This window comes from Coregonus clupeaformis, unplaced genomic scaffold, assembly GCF_020615455.1.
Source record: "Coregonus clupeaformis isolate EN_2021a unplaced genomic scaffold, ASM2061545v1 scaf1330, whole genome shotgun sequence".
Taxonomy (NCBI): Eukaryota; Metazoa; Chordata; class Actinopteri; order Salmoniformes; family Salmonidae; genus Coregonus; species Coregonus clupeaformis.
In genome coordinates, this window is record NW_025534784.1 from 70,141 (window position 1) to 93,593 (window position 23,453).

The 23,453-nt window shown below is 45.6% G+C and overlaps 1 pseudogene; it reads right to left on the minus strand.

Moving 5' to 3' along the window:
• Positions 1 to 52: 52 nt before the first annotated feature.
• LOC123486838 lies at positions 53 to 23,360 on the minus strand (annotated as a pseudogene).
• Between the last annotated feature and the right edge of the window lie 93 nt (positions 23,361 to 23,453).

The window sequence follows — 23,453 nt, forward strand, 5'->3', positions numbered from 1 at the left end:
TATTTTTTGTTTGGGAATGCCACTGGTAAATCAGTTGGTGCCTATTACTGACTCATAGAGTCAGGTGTAAATCACGCTGGTGTTCCTTTAAAGTGCCCTGACCGACTGGGAACTTCCCACACTGGGGAACAGTGATATAGCCTCTCTCCTGTGTGGAGTCACGCTGGTGTATCTTTACGTGTCTGACTGACCAGAAACTCTTCCCACACTAACAGTGATATGGCCTCTCTCCTGTGAGTAACGTGTGTCTTCAAATTACATATCTGTGTGAAACTCTTCCCACACTGGGTGCAGTGATATGGCCTCTCTCCTGTGTGAGTATGTTGGTGTACCTTTAAAGTCCCTGATCGGCGGAAACTCTTCCCACACTGAGAGCAGTGGTACAGAAGTCTTAGCCTGTGTCTCTGTTCCTGGGTGGGAAGTGTGGTGGGGGTGCGATCTGAAGTTGTTGAACACAGCTGAGAGCCACTGGAGTGGTGCTAGTGTCTGTGATCAATCCCTCCACTCCTCCAGCAGCCTGGCGTACTCTTCCCTGTAGCATCTCTTCCTATGTGCTTGTAGAGGAGATCAGAGCCGTGAAGGAGAACAGACACCTTAGAGCAGGAAAAGATCTGAGACTGGAGCAGACTCATTCACACCTGAAAGGAAGAGGGAGGGAGGGAAGGAGAAGCGGAAGGGAGTGTTCAGAGAGGTCAAAGAGAGAATAGCAAGCTTGACAGAGAACTGAAGGGGAGTGTTGAGAAGAGTTCAAAGAGAATAGCAGAAAGCAGTTGAGAGAGACTGAAGCAAATACTGAAAGAAAAAAAAGACTGATGATATCATGACTATTCACTTCACTTGAATAGAGATGGCAAAAATTGAGCAGTGGATTCTAGAGCAGTGGTAAGTCTTCTAGATATTCCTGGGGACTTTCTGAAACAAACTCACTGGGTAAGCCTCATACAGCCAGCTCATGTCGGAGAATGGAGTTGGGGGTCACAAAAGTCAAATTGATTCCTTATATATTACATGCTATTTAAGAATACTATTAACATGGACCATGAAGCTATTTGATTCACAATTTCTGTACACTTGGGGGTAATGTTATCTCAATAATAGCACACAAATATATCAAAATCAGATAATCACCCAAATTTCAGTCTGAGAAGGAAGTATATTTTGGGGAGTGATTGAAATACATCACAAAGGTATTGGAAAGTTCAGGAAACATAGGGATGCTCATCAGAAGCAATCTGTGTGTATGACTGCCGTGGATAATCCATTTTACATTCCACTAGTCATTCCAGTGCAGATACATTCACATCCACTCCTGCTGCCTTCCTAACAACACAGCCTTGTGCGTCGTAGATGGAAACAGACGATCGTGTTCCTAGTGTCTTAGTTTCAGCCGGGTCGCAGTTGTAACTATCTGGCGCCAGCGTTCAAAGGCTAGAGCCACATTTGTCGGGAGAAAGCTATTTCAAGATCGCGCTAGAAAAGCTGTTGCCTCTCTCCGTTTTCCCCGGCCGCTATAGCGGATATCGGAATTACTCATGCGTAAGATTCCATGAAGTAGAGTGGTGCATTCAGCTGACTGAGAAAACACATTCAGCTCTCAAGATTATTGCACAATGTAGATGTTCTAGAAGGTTGGGGAGAAGAGGGAATAAGCAGAGAGGTGAGAAATACCTCTAGCTGAGCTCTTTCTGTCCCAGAGGAAGTAGAAGATGATGCCCCGGTCTCTGGCGTGCTCCTCTCCATTACCACACCAACATCTCCCTCTTCCAACAGCTATATGCTTACAGCAGCGGCACAAGGAATCCCTCCCTCTGTGCACTGGAAGGCCACCAGACTCTGCTCTTCTTCACTACGGGCACAGTTCACATACCTGACAGAGAGAGGAGGAGTGGTAAGAGAGGGGAAGGTATTTTATTAGGATCCCCATAGCTGTTGCAAAAGCAGCAGCTACTCTTCTGGGGTCCACACAAAACATGAAAGCATGACACTAATACAAGAACATTAGTAAACAAGAACAGCTCAAGGACAGAACTACATACATTTTTTTTTAAGTAGGAGAAGACAATAAAATTAAATCAATTTCAGAAGAGCCAACTCAACATCCTCTGAACAAGATGTAAGCACAGAAGGATAGAAAGATTACAGGTTGGGAGAAAATAAGATGGGAGAGATGGAGAGAAGGGATGGGGAATGGAAAAAGACAGATGTAGAGTGGAGAGGGGATGGAAGATGGAGAGAGGGACAGATGGAGAGATGGAGAGAGAGATGGATATGGAGAGATGGAGAAAGGAATGGATGGAGAGATGGAGAGAGGGATGATGGAGAGATGGAGGAAGGGACAGATGGAGAGAGGAGATAGAGGGGAGATGGAGAGATGGAGAAGAAGGACAGATGGAGAGAGGGATGGATGGGAGAGATGGAGAAGGGATGGAAGGGAGAGGGATGGAGAGGGATGGATGAGAAATGGTAGAGGGATGGATGGAGAGATGGAGAGGATGGACAGTGAGAGATGAGAGAGGACAGATGAGAGATGGAGAGAGGGCAGATGGAGAGATGGAGAGAGGATGGATGGAGAGATGGAAGAGAGGGACAGATGGAGAGAGATGAAGAGAGAAGGAGGACAGATGGAGATGGAGGGATGGATGGAGAGATGGAGAGGAGGAGAGGGACCAGGTGGAGGAGATGGAGAGAGGGTTCGGATGAGAGAGAAGATGGAGGAGGACAGATGGAGAAATGGAGAGAGGATGGATGGAGAGATGGAGAGGGACAGATGGAGGGCAGATGAGAGAAGGGGAGCGGGACAGATGGAGAGAGATGGGAGAGAGGGATGAGATGGAGAGATAGAGGAAGGATGAGATGGAGAGATGGAGAGATGGAGAGAGGGGTGGATAGAGAGATGGAGAGAGAGAGGGATGGGATGGAGAAAAGTGAGAGAGAGGGATGGATAGAGAGAGGGATGGATGGAGAGAGGGACGGATGGAGAGAGATGGAGCGGGAGAGAGGAGATGGATAGATGAGAGGGATGGATGGAGAGATGGAGAGAGGATAGATGGAGAGATGGAGAAGGGATGGATAGAGAGATGGAGAAAGGGATGGATGGAGAGATGAAGAGAGGAATGGAGAGATAGGAGAGAGGGGATGTGGAGAGGGATGGATGGAGAGATGGAGAAAGGAGGACATGGATGGGGAGAGGGATGGAGAGAGTGATTGATGGAGAATGAGAGGGACAGATGGAGGAGGTGGAGGGGTGGATGGAGAGATGGAGAGAGATGGATGGAGAGATGGACAAGGTGGAGAGATGGAGAGAGGAGGATGGATGGAGAAGATGGAGAGAGGGACAGATGGAGAGAAGGAGAGATGGAGAAAGGGACAGATGGAGAGATGGAGAGAGGACAGATGGAAGAGGGATGGATGGAGAGATGGAAGGGGTTGGATATGGAGAGATGGAGAGAGGGATATGGATGGAGAGTGTGAGAAGAGGATGGATGGAGAGATGGAGAGAGGGATGGATGGAGAGATGGAGAAAGGAAGAGATGGATGGAGAGATGGAGAGGAGGGATGCAGATGGAAAGATGGAGAAAAGGACAGATGGAGAGATGGAGAGAGGATGATGGAAAGATGGAGAGAGGGAAGAGACGGTAGAGTGAGAGAGGACAGATGGAGAAAGGGATATGGATGGAGAGATGGAGAGAGAAGATGGAGAGATGGAGAAAGGGACAGATGGAGAGATGGAGAGAGGGACGGATGGAGAGATGGAGAGAGATGGAAATGAAGAGGGATGGATGGAGATGGAGAGAGGGACAGATGGAGAGAATGGAGAGAGAAGATGGAGAAAGGGACAGCGGAGAGATGGAGAGATGGAGAGAGGATAGATGGAGAGATGGAGAAAAGGATGGATGGAGAAGATGGAGAGAGGGGTGAAGAGATGGAAAGGGATGGATGGAGAGATGGAGAGAGGGATGGATGGAGAGAGGGATATGATGGATGGAGAGAGGGATGGATGGGAGAGATGGAGAGATGGAGAGGGGATGAGATGGAGAAATGGAGAGAGAGGGATGGATGGAGATGGAAGAAAGAGGGATGGATGGAGGAGATGGAGAGAGGGATGTGGATGGAGAGATGGAAGGATGGATGGAGAGATGAGAGAGGGACAGATGGAGAGATGGAGAGAGATGGATGGAGAGAGGATGGATGAAGAGATGGGGATGGAGAAGGGATGGGTGAAGAGGTGACTGATGGAGAGATGAGAGAGGGACAGATGAGATGGAGAGAGGATGGATGGAGAGATGGAGAGGAGAGGGACGGATGGAGAAGATGGAGAGAGGATGGATGGAAAGGGAGTGATTGATGGAGAGATGGAGAGAGGGACGAAGATGGAGAGATGGTGGAAGGGAGAGGGACGGATGGAGAGATGGAGAGAGAAGGACGGATGGAGGGGTTGAGCAAGCGATTGTGGGATGAGGACCAGAGATGGAAGGGACGAGAGATGAAGGGGGGGATGGATGGAGAGATGGAGAGGGGATGGATGGAGACAATGAGATGAAGAGAGACGGATGGAGGAGATAGGAGAGAGGGATGGATGGAGATGATGTAGAAAGGGACAGATGGAGAGATGGAGAGAGGGGCAGATGGGAGAAGATGGAGAGAGATGGTGGATGGAGAGATGGGGACAGATGGGGAGAGATGGAGAGAGAAGGATGGATGGAGAGATGGAGAAAGGATGGATGGCTGGAGAAAGACACACCTCATCCGGTTGGGGGTAGTGTCTGCTCTTGGCTCAATCATCTCAGTCCACTCTGCTTGTTTTTGCAATCCCCGAGGACCAATTCTCTTCATCTGCATTATTTCCCCCAGCCAATCAGGAGCTTGGTGTTGCGCTTTAATCAGACAGATAGTCAGACAGGCAAGACACCCTCTCACCACAGGAGAATCCCTCTCCATGGCCAGCTCCTTGTCTGTGTGGATCTCCTTCATAAAGGTCCGTGAGTGGGTCCTTGGGGCACGGTGTCACGTGGTTGAAGACCCCCAGACCAGCTCCAGGGATGGCTGATGTCTCTGACCTCCAGGCCGGGCATCCAGGGTGGAGTCAGGCCCTGTCACTGGGGCCCCCAGAAGAGGGAGGCTGAGTGTCTGGGATGTGAAGAGGGGACCGTGGAGCTCACACTCCTCGATGAAGAAAACCCTCACAGACTGTGATAGAATGAGAAAACAGATTCTCTACACAATATAACACACTAACCATTGGTACAGATTGTTATCAGGTGTATGCTAACCAGTAGATAAAACAAGACATTAAACGGGGAATTTAACCAAAGATCTCAAAAAATACTGCATCTATAAAAGACCTTAAAATGGGATTAGCAAGAAGGGTTTTTACACATAGAATCACTGTATTTAGATTGAGACTCACAGAGGTGATCTTCGTCTCTCAGCTCCTCTTCCTCAGTATAGCTGGCTCTGGCTCTGCTGCGGATTCATACCTCAAGTTCTTACCTCTGACATCTGCTGCCTTAGCCATGCCCTCTTCATCTGCTCTGACACACACACCTGGGTCACCTGCGAAGTTGACGAGAGAGGAGGAAATGCGGTACAGGTAACAACAGTTGGTGTGGTCTCACACCTGAGTGGAGGTGTTTTACTCAAGATCCATATGTTACTACGGATTACTAATTAGGATATGTTCATGGAAATTAGCCAACATTATAAAATATCCTCTCTCCTCCGCTCCCGCTCTCCTCCTCTCCCCCCACTGTATTTCCCTCGTCTCTCCTTATCGCTTCCCCGCTCTCCCTCCTCTCCCCCACTGCTATATCCACTCCATCTCTCTTTCTCCCGCTCTCCTCCTCTCCCCCACTGTTCCCTCCATCTCTCCTTCGCTCCCGCTCTCCTCCTCTCCCCCACACTGTTCCCTCCATCCTCTCCTTCGCTCCGCCTCCTCCTCTCCCCCACTGTTCCCTCCATCTCTCTTTCGCTCCCATCTCCCTCCCTGCCTCTCCCCACTGTTCCACTCCATCTCCTTCGCCTCTCGCTCTCCTCCTCTCCCCCACTGTTCACTCCATCTCTCCCTCTCCGCTCCCTCCTCTCCCCCTCTCTCCCACTCTGGCTCCCATCTCTCCTTCCCGCTCTCCTCTCTCTCCCCCCTTTTCCTCCTTCTCTCTCTTCGCTCCGTTCTCCTCCTCTCCCTCTCTTTCCTCCTCCTTTCTTTGTCTTCCGCTCGTCTGGCGTCCCTACTCTCTCTCTACTCCCTCTCCTTCTCTCTCTCCAGTCAGCTCATCCAGGTGAGGTTGTATTGAAGTTCTCTCTTCCCATTTTGTAGCTTTATCCCAATCAGTCCACATCCAGGTGTTAATACGTGTCACCACTGGCCCTCTCTGCTCTCAGCTGTGGTCTTGGCCGGGTCGAGGTCAGACCCTATAATATATCACTTATAATATATAATGCCCATGTAGCAATGCTTTTATCCAAAGCGACTTACAGTCATGCGTGCATACATTTTGGTGTATGGGTGGTCCCGGATCGAACCCACTACCTTGGCGTTACAAGCGCGTGCTCTACCAGCTGAGCTACAGAGGACCACCTTTGGTCGCTGTGTACAGGGGCGTGGGTAAGGTTTGGGGTCACCTGTTTGTTAGATGTTCTGGTCATTTCTGAGCTAGTCGAGGTTTTGGGTGTGGCTGTGAGGTGTCAGAGCGTTTGGTTTTGGTTGGGGGATAGGAGGTTAAGGTCTGTGTCACAGTAGGGGTTAGGTCTCTGTGTTGAGGGTTTTGGGGTTAGGCTAGAGATAGAGGAGATACAGGACCTCTGTGTCCAGATGTTTTAGGTGTTCTGGACTGAGGGAGTTTTGATTTAGAGGGCTGCTAGAAGGTGTTCTGGACTGAGGGGTTTAGAAGTGGAGGCTGTAGAGGTGTTCTGGACTGCAGGGGTTTAGAAGTGGAGGCTGTAGGGTGTTTGAACTGAGGGGGTTTAGAAGTGGTTTGCTGTAGAAGGTGTTCTGGACTGAGGGGTTCGGAAGTGGAGCTGTAGAAGGTGTTCTGGTTGAGGGGTTTGAAGTGGAGGCTGTAGAAGGTGTTCTGGACTGAGGGGTTTAGAAGTGGAGGCTGTTAGAAGGTGTTCTGGACTGAGGGGTTTAGAAGTGGAGGCTGTAGAAGGTGTTCTGGGCTGAGGGGTTTAGAAGTGGAGGCTGTAGAAGGTGTTCTGGACCCAGGGGGTTTAGAATGTGGAGGCTGTAGAAGGTGTTCTGGACTGAGGGTTTAGAAGTGAGGAGGCTGTTGAAGGTGTTCTGGACTGGGGGGGTTTAGAAGTGGAGGCTGTGGAAGGTGTTCTGGACTGAGGGGGTTTAGAAGTGGAGGCTGTAGAAGGTGTTCTGGACTGAGGGGTTAGAAGTGGAGGTGTAGAAGGTGTTCTGGACTGAGGGGGTTTGAAGTGGAGGCTGTAGAGGTGTTCTGGACTTCTCCCTTCTCCTTTGGGTTTTATCCACTGCTGTTGTCTCATGGGTGAGGGGTCCATTCTTCCTCCTCCTCTTCCTCCACTGTGTCACTGGGAATCCTGTTGAGGGGTGGTCTATCTGCTCTCTCCCTCTCTCCACTCCCGGCGCTTGCCCTCAGACAGGGACCGGCGGCTGCGGACCTGGGGTGTATTCAAGAGGTGGAAAATCAGGAGTTTGCACATAGAAATATAATTAATAGAGCGGTCCACGATTCCCTGATCTACCTTACTAGACAGTTATCTCTGTTCTACAACATTTCTATCCAGAGGCTAATGTCCTGAAACAGGCCCCCTAAGAAACAACAGAAAGCATCATTTCTTCATCACAATAGTCATGGCCTCACTAGGGATATATAGTACCTACTGTAGCCAGCAGGCCAAGTGGTTTCCCTCTTCCTTGTTTCTGTAGCGCTTTTCTCTCCCATTTAGCCAAACTGGCCCCATTCACTCTAGGAGAAATACACACCTTCTGTGTCCTTACAGTCATCCTGGAAGAGTTAGCACCAGGCGGCCTGTTCAATAGGGCGACATCAGCCGGTCCTGCCAAATAGGGAAAAGGAAGGGATTTTTTTCTAATCAATTTATATCACGAAATAGTTATCAGTGTTGTAATCTGCGTCTGATCTGCCACGGTGCTCACACTGCCACTAAATGTCGAATCAGGCTAAAGTCGTGCTTCAAATGGCACCCCCCTTTTGGGGCTTGATTTCAGTCAGGTTGAAAATCGCCCAGAAGTCTGTCATAGACTCCCATGTAAAATCTATTTTTTCAAATTTCAGAGCCTTCAATACAATCTCAATGGGTGTCTGTAAGGCTTGCACTTACGCTTTCGTCATACGTTACGTAACCATGGGCGTAACTTGAGAAAAGAAGCGGTTGTTTGAAAGAAGTTCCTTTTGTCGGCGAACAAATGAAGATAAATTGGCAGCGAAACAATTAGGACAATCCTAGACCAAATTTAATAATTCAACAGGTTTTCTACTAAAGGGGAAAGTCCTACACCCGAGTTTTCCAAAAAGTAGCGCAGAACGAAAAAGACATTGCCACTCACTCAACTGGATAGAGGATACAGGCTAAGCTGTCCTTGCCTTTTGTGCCACAGTGAGGTATTTGATAATCACAGAAGTTTACTGGGGACTGAGACCAATGTAGAGACTTTGGACAGAATTGGATGTGGTATAATAAAGGCAGTTTATTCAGAGGTAAAGATATCTGGAATCGCGTTCACGGACCCGTTGGTCAACTCTTAGGGGAGCTATAAATTAGAAAGCCCCATTGCCCACCCTTATCAGATAAGAAATTGCTGCAGCTACATATATTTTTACATCCTGGCCCTTCATAGTTCACTATTTGCATCCTTACCAAAATAGTACATGTAACAGTTGTATACGCTGGAAGTGGAGATGCCATAGAAGCATTCAAAAAAGTAAACATTGCTGGGACACATTGCCGTTTTGAGAAGACATCGCGTTGCTAAGCGAAGAGATTTGTTGTGGTAAATGAACTTGGGTAGGAATTGCCAGGAACCTCCACGATAAGATATATGCATCAGCATTGCAGTCTCATGATTCTACTATACGTATTGCGATTGATACTAGCGGTTTTATTACGCACCCTTATGCTCATGTCCAATCAGACAGAACGAGTTTTGGTCAGTCATGGAAATAAAAGTGCTAGAAATTGGCTCCCAATGTGAAAAGATTGAGAACAAACACTATGAAGGAGGAACAATAATGGTGTTTTTGGTGCAGGTACAATAACTAGTCGCTAAAATATTGCGATATTGTGTCAATACAGTATGTACGTAAAGTATCACTATGTATCTCGATTCTTTCACCCAATCCCTCAAATTAACGGTAAATAACTGAAGTGTTTTTGCCCCACATTTACTAAGATGATTAGCTATGTCATTTTATTTGGTGGGATGATCGCATCTACAATAGTTTTACTGTCAATAATGTCTCCAAAAATGACGTAGGTGTCTCCAGTTGTGTTGACATTTTACAGTTGCGATGCGCATCCCATGAATCCACTTTCTGTAGCTCAGCTGGTAGAGCATGGTGCTTGTGCAGGTGGTGGAGTTCGATCCCGGGACACCCATACACAAAAATGTGTACACGCATGACATAGTGCGCGCTTTGGATAAAGCGTCTGCTAAGTAGCATATTATTATTATTATTATTGTCTGAGGCGCGGCCATTGTGTGTGCAGACAGTGCAATAAATGAAGTAGGTTGAATCTAGTAGTTCTGATCTTCTGATTGTGGTCTGATGAGTTGGGCGGTCCCCTCCACTACTGTCCACTGTTGCATTGGCCTGAAGTCTGGGTTCTCTGTCTTCAAATATTCAGCCTAAGAAAGGGGATTTTTGTGTGTGTGTCTGTGTGTGTGTGTATGTGTTTTTAGCAGTGATGATTGTGTGTGTGTGTGCTGTGTGTGTGTGTGTTTCCTTAGTGATGATGTGTGTGTGTGTGTGTTTGCTGCGTGTGTGTGTCCTCAGAGCAAGAACTTCGTGAGTTGGAGGAGCTGAGAGGCCTATTGGCGTGGAGTGTTGTCCTTGGCCACCCTGACAAGGCTGACAAGACAGGCCACTTTTGTCATTGTTATTGGATAGGAACAATACTGACCTATTCAATAGATCTGCTTCAACATTTTACTCAACATATCATATTCCATATTCACTATAACAAATATATTTACTGACATTAGCAGTGAAGCACATACTAGGTAATCCAGTGTGTGAAGTTTTGCGGAGTGTTTGGAAGTTAGCTTTTCGAGGCAAAGATGAAACTAGAGCTCCACCAACCCCTGGTAAGCCAACACTTTTAAGAATCATGTCAATAAATACTTCCTGGTATTGACTATATGCCTGCCCTCTTCATGTTGTTTGCTGGACATATCTTTTTTTAAAATGTGCGTTGGAGTCACCTAAATCCATCAGAACATTGCCCCTCCTGGGGAATTTTCCAGGGTACGCCACTGGTTAGCATAATACAGACGTGCCCACAGACACACATAGCATCGGCCTAGTTGATTTAATTAGCTTCAAGACATCCGAGACTTAATAGATGTTAGAAAACAAATTGACATTGGTGCTACCATACTGGTTGGCCTACTGTTGTCCGTTTGAACCTCACCTCATAACTAGAACTCATCTCTCTGCTGGTGTGCACGTGTTCGCTTTTGTCCTCTGCTGCCTAATAAAGCTAAAACAATACAATGAAGCAATTGGTAATTTCACGTTTCTGAATCGCCTTAAATCACGTACAATAGAGGCATCACGTAGGCATACTACTGGTGGTCTACCTGCCCAACCCAGGCGAGCACTTAGACGAGTTTTCACCCGACGTTCTCGAGGCGTTAGCCCCATTTCCGAGTAATGATTAGATAACTAGTGCACGCAGTTCGACATTTCGAATTAGAGAGTTATTTCGTTGATGTCTTTCTGACACTGTAATAAAATACGCACTAGTTACTAAGCCTATTATGTTTGGGTCGTGGGTGCCCCAGTGATGTAGGCCAACAGAAGTTTTCTTAATATTTACTTTTCTTGGCACCATACAATTGAGCCCTGCCGGTTCTGCCCTTAAGTGCAAGGTCAGTGACGTGCCTAGTTTATGATTTAACGCTTTCATAGCGGCGTTTAACCTACCATCCTCGGTGTAGGATAGATATGGTTGTTCCTGGAAGCTGATCTTAGGGCCAGTTTGAGTTAAAATGAGAGGTTTAGTTAGAATGAGAGGTTAGGTAATCTGATTCTAGATATATTCTTAATTCATTCCTTACTTGGATCTGTGTGGGATATTGGGTATATGTTGTGTGAAATTGTTAGATATTACTTGTTAGGTATTACTGCACTGTCGGAGCTAGAAGCAGAAGCATTTCGATTCACCCCACAATAACATCTGCTAAACACGTGTGTGTGACAAATAACATTTGATTTGATTTGATTTAGATCAGCAGAATCCACCCAGAGCGTCGTTAGACATCCATACAGTAGCATATCGCAGTCTGTTGCGTTTTCCCCAAGGGAGTAGCACTACCCGTAACAGTAGCCATTCTCCCCTAACCCCACGTCTCAGCGGTGTGATGGATAAAGCCTCCCCGACCACAGACAATCTCTGCCCGGATCAATGTCTCTGTGTCCCTGCAGACACCATCTGGGAGATGCCATGAGCTATCAGGTGGGTTATTTCTCACGCCTTCGCCGTCTCAGTACAGGTGAGAGTGTGGAAACAAGGGATAACGGAAAAGAAGGATAACATGAGAGTTACGGTTAAGCGCGAATTGACTACAAGCTGCTGGAGCGAACGGTGACGATTTGTGCTATCGTACGGTGTAATACAGTAGGCTGGATAGTGCACGATTGACCATCTCACCCATCACACCGACAGTGTCCCGGGGAATAACCCAACCACAGGTTTGGGAAATACCAGATACGGGCTTATCTGACGCAGGTGCACGTAATACAATAATTGGTCCTGTGTCCCCACGGTGTGTGTGTGTATGTGTGTGATTACATTAATTATTACTATTATTAGTTGTTTTATTCGTAACACCTTCAGTATTTCACTGTAGCTGATATTATGTTCAGGAATCTGGATCACTGACTCCAACTGTCTCAGTTTTGTCCTTAGATGAGTGACAGGCACATGTTTGGGTAGTGTAGGTCTATCCAGGAAACTACTACATGTACATAATGGCATTGTGTGTGTGGGTCAAATTAATGTTATAGGAAGGGGAAACGAACAGAAACACTGTTTTGATGATCTTAATTCAAAAGGCAATGTTTCAAGACTGTTCAGACAGTAGTGGTCCAGTATAGCGAGTGTGCTCATGTCTCAACCGTTCTGACAATGTTTACATTGACCTGTGTTGTGCTGAAGATGTTCATGTTCCTCTTCCCAGGGGGCTGTGCAGTGTCATCCACTCCTGACCTAAGGTGGATGCCATCCCCCTAGTGCTGATTTACACAGGTGAGAGAGGTTTGTGTGTGCGTTGTTCATATCACTAAATTGTTGCAATATAGCAACTTTAACGCAAAAAAGTCCAACTCCAAACACTGGGACATATAGTTAGAGTTCTGTTGGCAGCCATACAGATTGGTATAGATTGACTACTTTTCTCTCTCTCTCCTCCTCCTCTTCTACATTGTTCATTTCTGCAGGTGGTGCGGCAACCAACACACACACACAGCACACACACACAGAGAGAGAGAGAGAGAGAGAGAGAGAGAGAGAGAGAGAGAGAGATTAGGAACAGTGTGTATCTCTACTTACAGGAGAGTGCGAAGAGGGAGAAGAGGAGAGGAGAGAGGAGAGGGAGAGTCTGCCTTGACTACCTGGCTAAATTATCCCCTGATGGAAAAAATATTGTTGCAGGAATGATTTTTGGATAATCGAACGCCCAGGGCTTTTAAATTGCAGGCTCACGAGATTTATTCCTGTGAAAAGTTAAAACCGCACACACACACACACACACACACACACACACACACACACACAACCCAGAAATGTTAGTCTCATTATATTTCAAAGAAAATATATCGAGGATCTACAATGATGTGGAAGTCTCTTCTCCCCTCTCTCCTCCTTCTCTTCTTCCTCTCCCTCTTCTCTGCCTACTTCTGCTTCTCTTCTCTTCTCTTCTCTTCCTCTTCTCTTCTCTTCCTACCTCTTCTACCTCTTCTCTTCTCTTCCTCTTCTCTTCTCTTCCTTCTCTTCTCTTCTCTTCTCTTCCTCTCTTCTCTTCTACTTACTCTTCCTCTCTTCTCTCATCTACCTCATCCTCCTTCTCTCTCCTCTCATGCTCTGCTATCTCCTCCTCTCTTCTCCCTCTCCTCTCCTCCTCTGCAGTAGTGACCCATTTTCTCCACTCTCTTTCCTCCAGTCTCTCTCTTTTTCCTCTGGTTAATAGTTAATGAGTTTTTGGCAGATCCCTCCTGGGACCACAGGTTCCTTTTTCGGGTCTACAGGTACAGGGAGTGTGTGTGTGTGTGTGTGTGTGTGTGTCTTACAGTCAAATCCCACAGCACTTTCTGACACTGTGTGCTGTGATGGTCAGAAAGGTTAGAGGGTGTGAATCTTAAACCCTATATTTTATTCCAGGCTTAACTCTCTGCCTCTTCCTTTCCTCCCTATCTCTCTCCATTGTAATGAGCCCCTGTTGTGTGATGAACTGCTTGGACATGGTCCCATGAGAAAGAAGGAGGTGAGAGAGTGGTAGAAAGAGGTAGAAAGTTAGGAGAAGGAGAGAGAAAGATAGAAAGAGAGAGAAAGAGAAATGGAAACTTCACATTGCTTTTAAGGGCATTAAACTGCCCATTTTGTATATAATTTAGAGCAGTGTTTGACATAGAGGAGGAACTGTCTGATGGACACAGATAACTTGCATACGCAAACTGATTTGTAGGAATGCCCCTTCTATCTCTCTCTCTCTCTCTCTCTCTCTCTTTCTCTCTCTCTTTTCTCTCTCTCGCTCTCTCTCTCTCTCTCTCTCTCTCTCTCTCTCTCTCTCTCTCTCTCTCTCTCTCTCTCTCTCTCTCTCTCTCTCTCTCTCTGTCTCTCTCTCTCTTTCTCTCTCTCTCGATAATTCAATTTCAATTTCAATTTAAGGGCTTTATTGGCATGGGAAACATATGTTTACATTGCCAAAAGCAAATGAAATAGATAATAAACAAAAGTGAAATAAACAATCAAAAAATGTACAGTAAACATTACACTCAAAAAAGTTCCAAAATAATAAAGACATTTCCAAATGTCATATTATGTACAATCTCTCTCTCTTTCTCTCTCAGATAGGAGACTGATGTAGATGGAATTGATGAAGAGATCCATGTTTATCTTCTAACTCTTCTTCCTGCAGGAGATCCAAGCAGAAGGAAGGTTTTGAGGCTGCCCAAGCCTCACAGGACCACCCACCCCTTCTCTGGCCCCTCCCCCTCTCCACCTCTACCTGTCTCCTGATGTAGGTTCTGGGCCTGTATCCACAAAAAGAGTCTCGGAGAAGTGCTGATCTAGAGTCAGTTTAGCCTTTTAGTTCTGATGAATAAGATTGTATGGACAGATCCTAGTTCAGCACTCCTACCCTTAGGCACATGGTAGATATGGGGCTGGCCTGAGTTCATTAGATCATTGTTCTTTCCCAACCCAAACTAATTTGGGTCCTTGATTGCTCTTTGTCCACTTGCAGGTATGAGAACCCATTGCTGAGCGTAAGTATTACACTCCTTTAATGCGCTGTCAAGTTGTAGCTAAGAACATACAGTACTATAACTAACTTCTGTAGTTTCCCCCCACCCCTTCTCTCTCTCTCTCTCTCTCTCTCTCTCTCTCTCTCTCTCTCTCTCTCTCTCTCTCTCGCTCTCTCTCTCTCTCTCTCTCTCTCTCTCTCTTTCTCTCTCTCTCTCTCTACCAACCCTCTCTCTCTCTCTCTCTCTCTCTCTCTCTCTCTCTCTCTCTCTCTCTCTCTCTCTCTCTCTCTCTCTCTCTCTCTCTCTCTCTCTCTCTCTCTCTCTTCCCTCTCTCTGCTCCAGGGTTTGATGGAGTTATAACCAGTTTAATGTCCCTTAGGAACAGTAGTAATAAGCGGAGGACTTCTCGCCACAGTCATCCTGCTCTGTATTGTAGCAGTGCTGTGCTACTGCAGGCTCAGGTAACTTGTGTGTGTGTGTGTCTGTCCATGTGACTGTGTGTGCTGTTAATGCCTGTTTGTGTGCGCGTGTTTTATTGCATTCTTTCATAGAACAATAAATGATCGGAACAAAACCTCACTTCACTAATTTCAGTACTACTGCTGTAAGAAAAATAGAGTCGGAAGTGGACTTGGCCTCCGTGGCTGGAGGAGATGGAGGAAGGGAGACTCAAGGGGAGTTCAGGCTCCACTTTTGCCTGCAATGCGTGCAGCACCCACAGGATGGACACCCCCTGGCTGTCACCCCTCTCTGCCTGGAGCCCCTGGAGTTGGAGTACAGCACTAACACAAAACCCCTAGACCTAAACCTTCAGAGCTACAGTAGTAAGTTGGTAACACATCGAGGTGGAATGACTCATTCTGTTTCAATCATTCTATTTCATAGTGATTTGTGTGTTCCAGGTGGGCCCTTCCCCAGCTACTGCCCCACCTGCTACACAAGCTACGCCCGGGACTTAGTGGCGAGCTGCTGCAACGGAACAGAGCGGCTGGGATTCCATACGTATCACTCCTGACAGCCCCGAGTGTGTCAATCACTGCCCCTGTCAGACCACGCCGCAGGGTATCTTTTGACCGGCCAATCTTGCCCCTTAGCTACTATAGCCCTGTTGGCTTACTACCCTAACACACCCTGCACTAACAGAGCGCCCCTACAGCACTTTTTTACCGGTTTGACACACACACACTGACATCACACACACACTCATACAAACACACTCCTTCTCCCAGGGAAAAGAGTACCACACATCCAGGAGAGAGCCACCACTGAACCCACAGACAGAGCCTCCTGGTCGGGACAGAACCACAGAGCGGACCCTTGTCTGTTTGTGCGCGGTGTGGATCTGTAGACCATCTGGTAGCCCTACAATTGGAGGAGATGTTGGTTTTTAACTATGGGAGATTACTACAGATGATGTGAGAAGGTGAGCTGGAACAGCAACACTGTTGTTTTCTCTCTCTCTTTCTCTTTCTCAATGTCTTTCTCTCCCTCCTTTTCCATATTGTTCTCTCCATCTCTCTCCTCTGCCTGGAGAAACCTGATAATGTGAAAGAGGTGACTGACATAAGGGGCTATATGTGTTTTCAGTGCAGGTTTAGGTTTACGTCTGGAATGTCTAATTACAGTACATTCAACGACTAAAAAGCGCAAATATGTATTTCTTAAAGGAGCAGTATGAGTTTAAAAGGAGCAGTATTTCCCTTTTTGCCCCCTTTGACCCTTTAGGGAAAAAAAACATATCAAATGTGAAGTTTCACATTTGATTTTTCATTTCTTTTTTTGTAAAGAGATGCATTATGTATCATCCTGGCTACAACAATACAAAAACACATAACATTTTCGTCAACGAGGGCATCTGCTTGTCCAATTCAATCATGTTTCACTTAGGCTTACCCTTCAGTCTTCAAAACAAAAAAACAGAGTTACTGTACACTTACTAAAAGTTGTTAATTGTGACACTGTTGATAATATAGACTAGTATTGATAAAAGAGATGTTTTACTGTTTTCACACAATGCACTTTCCCTTTTCTACTTAGGTTTTGTCCCAAATGGCACTGTATTCCCTATATAGTGCACTACTTACTGAAACCAGGGCCCAATGGGTCTGGTCAAAATAGTCGCACTATCTAGAGAATAAGTGCTACATTTCGAATATCAAGCTACGTAGTCTTCACATCTTAGTCTTCCTCACTTCTTCCTCGTCCTTTTTGTGATTCTTTGTTAGAGAGTTTATGGGGAAATGGACATCTATCTGTTCATGTGCTGATTTACTGTAAAACTCAAAGTTTGTGTTCACTGCTATGTAGTCAGATATTCACACAAAAAGACCCTGCGTGTCTGCAATGAAGATAACTTTCATATTAAATTCACTAATTCTATAATATACAGTCCCAGTCGGAAGTTTGGACATACCCTACTCATTCCACACGGTTTTTCTTTATTTTTACATTTGTAAAATAATAGTGAGGACATCAAAACTATGAAATAACACATATGGAGATCGTGTAGTTAACCAAAAAAAAGTATTAAACAAATCAAAATATATTTTCTATTTGAGATTCTTCAAAATAACCACCCTTTGCCTTGATGACAGCTTTGCACACTTGGCATTCTCTCAACCAGCTTCATGAGGTAGTCACCTGGAATGCATTTCAATTAACAGGTGTGCCTTGTTCAAAGTTAATTTGTAGAATTTCTTTTCCTTCTTAATGCGTTTGAGCCAATCAGTTTGTGTTGTGACAAGGTAGGGGGGTATACAGAGGAATGGTCCTATTTGGTAAAAGACCAGAGTCCATATTATAGCAAGAACAGCTCAAATAAGCAAAGAGAAAGCGACAGCCCATTATTACTTTAAAGACATGGTCAGTCAAGAACTTTGAACATTTCTTCAAGTGCTGTCGTAAAAACCATCAAAAGCACTATGATGGAACTGTCTCACATGAGGACCGCCACAGGAAAGGAGGACCCAGAGTTACACTCTGCTGCAGAGATAAGTTCATTAGAGTTACCAGCCTCCAGAAATTGCAGCCAAAATAAGTGCTTCACAGAGTTCAAGTAACAGACACATCTCAACATCATCTGTTCAGAGGAGGCTGCGTGAATCAGGCCTTCATGGTCGAATTGCTGCAAAGGAAACCACTACTAAAGGACACCAATAAAAAGAAGAGACTTGCTTGGGCCAAGAAACACAGGCAATGGACATTAGACCGGTGGAAATCTGTCCTTTGGTCTGGAGTCCCAAATTGGAGATTTACGGGTTCCAACTCACTGTGTCTTTGTGAGGCGCAGTGTAAGTGAACGGATGATCTCCGCATGTGTAGTTCCCACCGTGAAGCATGGAGAAGGAGGTGTGATGTGGTGTGGGGGGTGCTTTGCTGTGGTGACATTGTCTGTGATTTATTTAGAATTCAAGAGCACACTTAACCAGCATGGCTACCACAGCATTCTGGCAAATTCACCCATCCCATCTAGTTTGGGCTTAGTGGGACAATCATGTTGTTTTTCAACAAACAATCAGGCAACACACCTCAAGGCTTTGTAAGGGATATTTGACCAAGAAGGAGAGTGATGGAGTGCTGCATCAGATGACCTGGCCTCCACAATCCCTGATCTCAGCCCAAGTGAGATGGTTTGGGATGAGTTGGACCGCAGAGTGAAGGAAAAGCAGCCAGCAAGTGCTCAGCAATGTGCAGGAACTCCTTCAAGACTGTTGGAAAAGCATTCCCAGGTGAAGCTGGTTGAGAGAATGTCAAGAGTGTGCAAAGCTGTCATCAAGACAAAGGGTGGCTACTTTGAAGAATCTCAAATATAAAATATATTTGGATTTGTTTTAAACACTTTTTGGATTTCACATGATTCCATAAGTGTTATTTCATAGTTTTGATAATCTTCACTATTATTCTACAGTGGAAAATAGCTAAAGTAAAGAAAAACCCATACAGATGAGTAGAGTGTGTCCAACCTTTTGACTGGTACTGTGTATATTTTTTTACTTTTAAAAGTGAACTCTGAAAAATGACATCATCATAACAGCAGGGCAGCTTCCTGCTTACAGACAATTTGCACTGTTCGTTGGGACATGCCCATATTGGGAAGAGCCAGTGACAGATTAGCATTTTTGCTGTTGATGATGTCTCCATAAACAGGAAGTTGACCCGCAGTGTGTGATGGCGTCATGTAGCTGAGTCTGCAGCTTTAAAATGAACTCTCTGAAAGAAAAATTCCACGTTTAACTTTCACAATGTTTCGCTTTTGGAAAATAAATAAATATTTATATCAGCCTGGACACGTCTGTCTCTCTTCGCTAACAATTAATATACGCTGGGTGGTTTGAGCCCTGAATGCTGATTGGCTGACAGCCCCGTGGTATATCAGACCGTATACCACGGGTCGCGATGACTAAAACATGTATTTTTTGCTGCTCTAATTGTTTTTGTAAGCAGATTATAATAACAATACATTCCTCTCGGGGGTTTGTGGTATATGGCCAATATCACCGCGGCTAAAGGGGATGTCTCCAGGCACTCCGGCGTTGCGTCGTGCTAAAGAACAGTTCTTACGCTTTGATCACAACGACAAGCGTCATTGCATTTTGGTACACCAGAAGTACATTAATTTCCAATGGAGCGCTGCATTTGCCACATGCAGCATTGCGTTGCAGAGGCAGGTGCAGTGCGTTCTGCTGTGGTGCATACGTTGGATTTATCGAGCGGATGGGTCAAACTGTATGCGTCAGCGGGTTGACAGAAATGGTAGCCGAGAAGGTGAATGCTTTGAACTTTTTTTGCACACATATCTAGATGATGCTGCATACTATTTTTGTGCATTGGCCGCTTGAGTCGGTGTGTTCAAAGCTAGCCGTGGTATAATGGCCATATACCACACCCCCTCTGGCCTATGCTTAAATATTCGCCATTTTAGCAGACACTTTTATCCAAAGCGATACAGCTGTGTGCATACATTTATTATCCCCGGAATCGAACCAACTACTCTGCCGTTGAAAGCACCATGCTCTACCAACTGAGCACCACAAATTAAAAGCAAGACTCCAAAATAAATCCAAATCAAATCAAATTCTATAACACTGCGAATACAACAGGTGTAGACCTTACCGTGAAATGTTTACTGAGCCCTTAACCAACAATGCAGTTCAAGAATAGAGTTAAGAAAATATTTGTAAATAAACTAAAGTAAAAAAAAAAAAACATCTAAAAGTAACTCAATAACTGTACATAACAATAACGAGACCATATACAGAAGGTGGCGGTACCGAGTCAATGTGGGGGTTCGGTTAGTCGAGGTAATTTGTAAAGTGACCATGCATAGATAATAAACAGCGAGTAACAGCAGTGTAATATGACTAACACATGGCGGGTCTTCCTGGCGCATGGCGGGTCTTCCTACTTCCTACTCATAGAAATAAACAACAACACAATGCTAATCTAGATGCCAGTGTTTGTGCGTTGACAAAACCTGGATATCCTGTGGGTTTTCTTTAAAAGTAGTTGTATGGTGTAGTGTCCACGAGTTGTGTGAACAAGACTTGTTCATGATCACCTGTCTCCCTCTGTTGTTGGCAGATGGAATAACAAAGACAGCACTGCAACCTGGAGTCAGACTAGGCAGTTTTAAAGCGGTAATAGTAGAACAAATAGTAAAACAAAAGGATCATAAATGGTCAAAAAATAAGTAAAGACAATTTCATATGTTTGTCTTTGTTTTTGCCTTCTGTTAATTAGAGGCTCCTGGTTAGTCTGGAGAGCCGTCCCTGTGTTGTAGTTTAGAGATGTGATCCAATCTATTCGGCGCTCTGTGGGACACAATGGTTGCTGGGTTGGATATCGGCGAGTGACAGGTGTGTAAGAGCTGGAGAAAGAGAATGAGACAATGGAATATTGGGGGAAGGAGGGAATTGAGGAGAGGAGGGAGAGAATGATTAGAAAGAGGCAGAAGGGCTGGGGTTGTGGGAGTCGTAACATTCAGGCTGCATCCTCTGTGTTGTTGTGTTACTGCACCTGTTGGACTAGTTCACTACCTGTTGGACTAGTTCACTACCTGTTGGACTAGTTCACCACCTGTTGGACTAGTTCACTGCCTGTTGGACTAGTTCACTACCTGTTGGACTGGTTCTCTACCCTACCCACTGACAAAAAGGAGAGAGAGAGAGTGAGATAGAAAGAGAGAGAATTACTGCAAAAGCATCCTCTGTGGCCTGCAACAGTAAAACACCAAATAATGCATGCAGAGCAAATTAGGTAATACCCGCTAATTATCAAAATCCAGAAAAGAGCCGATTAAATTCTATAACCACTTAACGAAGCGATTCCCAAACCTTCCCATAACAAAGCCATCACCTACAGAGAGATGAACTTGGAGAAGAGTCCCCTAAGTAAGCTTGTCCTGGGCCTCTGTTCCCAAACACAAACAGACCCCACACAGCCCCAGGACAACAACAACAACAACAACAACAACACAATTAGGCCAACCAAATCATGAGAAAACATAAAAAATTACTTGGCACATTGGAAAGAACAAACAAAAAAACAGAGCAAACTAAAAATGCTATTTGGCCTAAACAGAGATACACAGTGGCAGAATACCTGACCACTGTGACCCTGACTTAAACTTAAGGAAAGCTTTGACTATGTACAGACTCAGTAGCATGGCCTTGCTAGTGAGAAAGGCCGCCGGTGAGGCAGACCTAGCTCTCGGCAGGCTATGTGCACACTGCCCCACAAAATGGGGTGGAAACTGAACTGCACTTCCAACCTCCCCTGCCAAATGTATGGCCATATTAAGACACATATTTCCCTCAGATTACGGCGATCCACAAAGAATTGAAAACAAACCCAATTTGATAAACTCCCTTATCTACTGGGTGAAAAACCACAGTGTGCCATCACAGCTGCAAAATGTGTGACCTGTTGCCACCAGAAAAGGGCAACCAGTGAAGAACAAACACCATTGTAAATACAACCCATATTTATGTTTATTTTTTCCCATTTTGTGCTTTAACTATTTGCACATTGTTTCAACACTGTATATATACATAATATAACATTTGAAATGTCTTTATTCTTTCCAAAACTTCTGAGTGTAATGTTTACTGTTAATATTTATTGTTTTATTTCACTTTTGTTTACTATCTACTTCACTTGCTTTAGCAATGTTACATACGTTTCCCCCAATAAACCCTTAATGTGGGTGAAATTGAGAGGAAAGAAAAAAAAAAAAAAAAGAAAAAAAGAAAGAGAGAGAGAAAGAGAGAGAAGAAGAAAGAGAGATAGAGAGTTTTGGTTTGCATCTTCTGTGTTGTGTTGAAAATATGGCCATAAGTATTACTGTACTGGCAGGACAGTTTAGACTCCTGACAAACCCCTTTCAGCCCCTAGCCTTCTGAACAATAGCACACTTGTGAGGAGAGGCACACACACACACACACACACACACACACACACACACACACACACACACACACACACACACACACACACACACACACACACACACACACACACACACACACACCCACACACACACACACAACACACACAATTTTCAACACACACACTAAACACTCCAGGGTAAATATCCTAAATACCAGCGCATAAACAGCATGAACCTCTCTCAGTTACAACACCAGGCATCGCTGATATGTGTTGTGTTGGCTGGGTTGGGGGGTTTCGTGAAGTGTGAATCTCTTTAGGGGGGCAATAGAAAAGGACTGAGAGGAGGGTGAGAAATGAGGCGGGGAGGACAGAAGTAGGTGTGCACTCTGTCACCACACACCTCATATTATAAACCCTGTCAAACCTGTCACTCTTCATATGTATGTGTTTCTGTGTGTGTGAGTCCCTCACTACTGTGCCTGCCTGCTGGCTTGGAGTGTGTTTGTGTCTATGTGTGTTTCATGCCCATGTTGGACTATGACCTTGGACTTTACCTTTTGGACTACCTGGGTTTTAGCTTTATAGCAGACTTTCCCTGTTTCTTACACCCGAGGTAATTTACCTGGCTTTCACCTGTTGCGATGTCACCAGGTTTTTCAAAGTGCCGTCTCATACCTGCTGGAGTTAAGCTGTCTCGGGTGTTGGCCTGTGTATATCTGGCTGACTGGGAGTTACTACCTCCTCTCATCTGTTGGAAATCTTTCACCTGTTAGAGGGAGCTCAGCACCTGTTAGAGGGAGCTCAGCACCTGTTAGAGGGAGCTCAGTACCTGTTAGAGGGAGCTTAGTGTACCTGTTAGAGGAGCTCGGCATTCCTGTTAGGGGGGCTCAGTACCTGTTAGAGGGAGCTCAGTACCTGTTAGAGGGAGCTCAGATACCCATTAGAGGGAGCTCATTACCTGTTAGAGGGAGCTCAGCACCTGTTAGAGGGAGCTCCAGTGCCTGTTAGAGGGAGCTCAGTACCTGTTAGAGGGAGCTCAGCACCTGTTAGGGGCTCAGTACCTGTTAGGGGAGCTCAGTACCTGTTAGGGGAGCTCCAGTACCTGTTAGAGGGAGCTCAGTACCTGTTAGAGGAGCTCAGCTGTGTATCAACAAGCGCTCCTCTCTGCTACTGGAGTTTACCTGTGTGAAGGAGTTTACCTGTCTGACTGGAACACCTGTTGGAATTCTGACCAGCTAATTAGGTGGAACTTCTCTCTCCTACCGCCGGGTTCACTTACCTGAGAGTGGGGGCCTGCATCCTCCAGCTTGTGTGTGTGTGTGTGTGTGTCAGGATGATGGAAGTGTCTATCAGTGGCGTTTGACGCCTCTCATCGTAGACCAGATGGCCGAG